The sequence below is a fragment of the Physcomitrium patens genome, chromosome 16 (assembly GCF_059467195.1).
Source record: "Physcomitrium patens ecotype Gransden chromosome 16, ASM5946719v1, whole genome shotgun sequence".
Lineage (NCBI taxonomy): Eukaryota > Viridiplantae > Streptophyta > Bryopsida > Funariales > Funariaceae > Physcomitrium > Physcomitrium patens.
The window spans coordinates 15,582,062-15,587,218 of NC_143425.1; positions in this window are offsets into that span (position 1 = coordinate 15,582,062).

Below are 5,157 nucleotides of genomic sequence, written 5' to 3' on the forward strand. Positions count from 1 at the left end.
GGTTCTGAGGAGAGGATAGGACCTTCATTAGGAATTGTACAAGGTTCCAGCTGCACGGTCCCTATTGTAGCTGGACGGATCCGTTTTCCGACATGTTGTCTTCTTTGACCGTCGTACCCCTCATTTTATAGTTGCGTCGTTTCTTTGGACAATGTTGAGCAGTGTGCTTAGGTTCTCCGCAATATAAACATAATCCTTCTTGACGACGACGAATCTTTTCTTGCTCAGTTAGAGGTTTAAAACGTACCGCGTCAATTTGCATGTCTTCTACTTTCGAATGTACGTTTGGCAAAGATGTTGATGTTGCCATTGAGTAATAACGTTGAGGTTCCCGTGAATGATTCTCAGATCGAAATTCAAAAAGTCGATTATCACATTTTACCGCAAAATCGATTGCTTGACTCAAAGTTTGAGGATCAGGTAAGTTGAGCATCAATTTCTTTACTTCGTATTGCAATCCATAAAGAAATTGACTGATGAGTGCAGCATCATCCCACTTGATGTCAATTGCAAGTTGTCGAAATTGTGAAGCATATACTGTTACTGAGCGATTTTCTTGTCGCAGAATTCGGATCTTATTTGTTGCAACACGAGTTGCATCGTGTTCACCATACATAGATCGAAACTCCGCCAAAAAAGCTTCCAAATTGTCCAATATTGGATTTTGTTGTTCAAGAAAAGACGAAAACCACGATAATGCAGAACCAGAAAGTAGAGTGCCAATAAACCTGACTTGTGATCCTGGAGTTGGATAGCTTTGCGGTTGAAGTTCAATTGCCAATTGTACTTGATTGATGAACCCTCAAAACTTTGATCTCGTACCATCAAATTTCTCAGATAAGGCAATTCTTGGTTCTCTAGTGCTTATAGGATGTTGTACAATTGGAGAAGGAACGTGATTTGTTGTAGATGTTGAAGCAGCTCCGATCATCTCTATATCTCCACTTTCTGCTATTCTTGTTCTTTCTTGTGTTGGTGAATTGAGTTGATGCATCGCAAGCATTAACTCCCTCATTTGCTCTTGCATTTGTGCCATTGCACTCTTCATTTCAACAAGCTCTGCCATAATGACACTAAGAAGAAAAATTTGTTTGATATTGCTCTAGACAAAAGAAAAGAAAGACTTGATAACAAAGAAGATACTAAGAACAATATCAGTTTAGAAGTGGGTAATCCGCAAACTTCTAATACGCTTATGTCTTGTCAAGAGAAAGGGGTAATCCACTCTTACTCAAGAAAAAACAAAGCTCTGATATTGTAAGTGCACTCTTGTCAATCTGTTAAGGACAAAGACTCGATGAGGAAAGATATACACCAAAAGGCTATCTCGATATAATAAGTCAAAATATAAACAAGTAGGTATATTAAAAGGAAATTGGAATGGCTATTGCCACAAGACAAGAAACTAAAGACTCTTGAACCTGGACTAGGAGCAAGAAAGGAGTTGACAAGAGTGAAGAAGCCTTCACTCTTGTCTCTATATATACTATCTAACTAGGGGCTACGTGGCGACGTTCTATAGGACCTCCAATATGTGTTGACTTTGTAGGACACATGCCTTGACTTACAAGGCAAGTTTTCCTACGTGTCGGCCACATAGTTAGCTTGATCTTCAAGCTAACAACATGTGTGGCACATGGCCAACTTGTTGACCACGTTTCTAATCCAAAAAGTCAATTAAAGACACCTATGAAGTCAAAGCAGCGTCTAGGAAGTTTCTAGGAAGCTTCTATATTAAATATTATACAATTAACTTACTTTTATCTACTTTTACTTACTTCTACCTATTTCTATATGTAATTATTAGCTTACATGATTATGGCCGTGACATCCACCTTTAAACAAATAATTTAATTTTTTAGCACTGATTTTTTTCTTATAAAAAATGGATTATCCTTCTTTGTAGAAATTTTCATTTGATATTAAAAATTATAGATTATTCTCTTCTAATTTGACTTGTAGATTTACTAAGTTATTTGAAATAGAAGAAAAAATTATAGATGCTATACTTGGTAAAAGTAAAAATAGATTTGCAACTATCATAGATTTTTACAAGCTTGTCAATACTCTTAAAGTAGAAATTTCCCTCATTGTCAATGTCAACTACAAAAGTACTATTCCTACACCTATAGAAGAAGTCCAAAGTCTACACCAAGAAGTTTTGCAGTTGAGGGAAGTAAGTAAATCAACTTCACAACCAAATTTAAGAAGTTTCACTTCTATAAGCATAAGGGAGGCAAGGATTAATATGCCTGAAAAGTTTAATGGAACAAGATCAAAATTTCAAGGATTTTTACAATAAGTTAAGTTTTATTTAAGGTTGCATCTTTTCTAATATCTACATGGATTTATTCAAGTTGAATTTATAAGCACACTTTTATTTGGAAGTGCTTTATTTTTATTTGTACTTTTGATAAAAAAAGATTCATTTTTTTTTTTTTTTATATAATTTGAATTCATTCTTGAAAGTGTTTATGGCCACATTAAGAAAAAATAATCAAAAAAGAGTCGCAAAGATCATGCTCTTATCTTTACAACAAGGATTACAATTAGCCACCACATATGCTATTGAATTCTAGAAGCTCACTATTATGTTATGTATATTCTTCCTTGAGAATATATTAGGCACCTAGCTATGAAAGGTAAGTAAAAACACAACAATAGTCCTACCAAGTCTAATAGAGTCTTAAATATAGTTTTGGTAATCTTTAATAATCCCAATCAAACTTTAATCAATCTTAGTAAAATTAAAAGAAGTCACATAAGAAACATAAAGAAATCATAAATTTATCTCAAAGAAAAATAATAAAGAAATTTTAAATAAATATAAAAATAAAACCTTAAAGAAATAATAATAATCTTTAAAAATATTATAAATAAAAATTCTAAATAAAGCTAAAGTAAATCTTAAATAAATCATAATTTTAATCTAATTAAAATCTTAATGAATCTTAATAAAATCTTAGATCAAATTATAATTGAGCTTTAATTATAATCTTAATAAATTCTAACAAAGTCTTAGGTCAAATCCTAATTAAAATCCTAATGAATTTCAATCAAATCCTAAGTTAAATCTTAGTAAAATCCTAATAAATTCTTAAATCCTAATCAAATCCTAAACCAAATTTTAAATAAATTCTAATCAAAATCTAGATCCTAAACCAATTCTAAGAAAAATCTAAATAAATCTTAATAAAAATCTTGATTCTAAATCAATCTTAAATCTTGACTCTAAATATAAACAAATTTTAACAAAAATCTTGAATCTAAATAAATCTAGAAAAATTTTATATTCTAACCAAATTTTAAATTAAATTCTTAGTAAATCTTATTCAAATCTTAGATCTTAAAATAATCTTAATTATTCCTTAATCAAATTTTAAATCTTAAAAAAAAATTAATAAATCTTATAATAGATTAAAAATTCAATAACTAATGCTTGAACTATTGATTTTGACTAAATATTTTCAATCTTTGCAACAACTAAGTTAGCAAAAAGTATAAATTTTTTGAAGAAGATTGTATATACCAAATCGATGATAATCTCTAAATTCTACTTGGATATCAACTAGCCTCTTGCCAAAGATATAAATCTAAAAGAATTGAAAGATGAAGACACTCTTATGTCACTTAAAAAGACTAAATAATCACTTAAAGATGATATAATATTAAATTAGAATAACTATTACCAAAGATAACAAGACTGAAAAGTTTTGAAACAAGACTAAGGAGTAAAAAGGCATTGATAAGAATAAATAAGGCTTCACTCTTGCCTTTATATATACTATTTAATTTAGAACTATGTGGCAATGTTCTATAAGACCTCTAATACGTGTTAATTTTGCAAGATATATATCTCAGCTTACAAAGAAAGATTTTTATATTTACACTATCAATACAAGTGATACATGGTTAATTTGTTGGCCAAGTTTTTAATCTATGAATTAATTATAACTATGTGTAAATTCAAAATCATATCTATGAAGCTTCACAAAAATTTTTTTAGAAAATATTATGAAATTAATCTACTTTTATTTACTTCTACCTAATTATATAAGTAATCATTGGAATAAATATGTATGTCTATGACATTATCATCCCTTCTATAAATGAGTTCTATGAGGAGCAATCATCAACTTTTATGGATCTTATTTTTCTTCATCTTGGTTTTGATGGATGACATTGATGAAAAGCTTTAACTTTCTTTGCTGTATTTGTAAGATTCTTTGCTTGCTCCTATAAGTAATTATTAATATCATATCTATACCAATGAACAAGATATTCTAACCTATTTTGACATCGCCTTGAATCTAAGACTTCTTCTACCTCAAATTCTTCATTATTATCTACTTTTATAAGAAGAGGTGGAATTTTTCTTCTTTTTGAAGTATTCATTGTTGTATATAGCTCAAGAAGAAATACATAGATTATAGGACAGATCTTCATAGATTTTAGTAGATGTAATTGATAAGCAACATGATTGAATTATTCACAAATAAAAAATAGTTCAAGCCTATGATTCTCCAACTTGTCACAACAATGGCTAGTCTTAATATTATAACAAATTAATTATATCTTGTTTCTAATGTGGAATTAAGATTGCTCCTTATAATAGGCATCTACATTAGTTTTTTGTTATTCTTGAGCTTCTTTTAATTGTACCGTCATTATTGTATATAGCTTAGATAAATAATTTGTCAAATCTTTTATCACAAAAATATCAACTTTTGAAAAGTAAAAATTATGAAGACATGAATGATAACCATAATTAATAACAAAAGATACTTATTATATAAAAAAATATATTGCATTATTACAAGCAAACTTTGTCAATGGTATTTTTTTTTTTTTTTTTTAATCATTTTGTTGATAGTTGATGGTACACATTAAATATTTCTTTAAAATTTAATTTACGTATTCCATCTATCCATAAATTTGACAATAAAAGACCAAAGATAGCTTTATGTCCACTTTTAAAATCTTCAAAAGGAATTTTCAAAATCTTAATATAAATTCAATCGTCCTATCCGATACAATATTCTTTGGCAATCCATTATAGCAATAGATATTATTAAAGAAAAACTTCATTTTTTTTAATATATAATAGATTTTATATATTATAGAAAATAAACTATTTTGATAAAATAATTTATTATT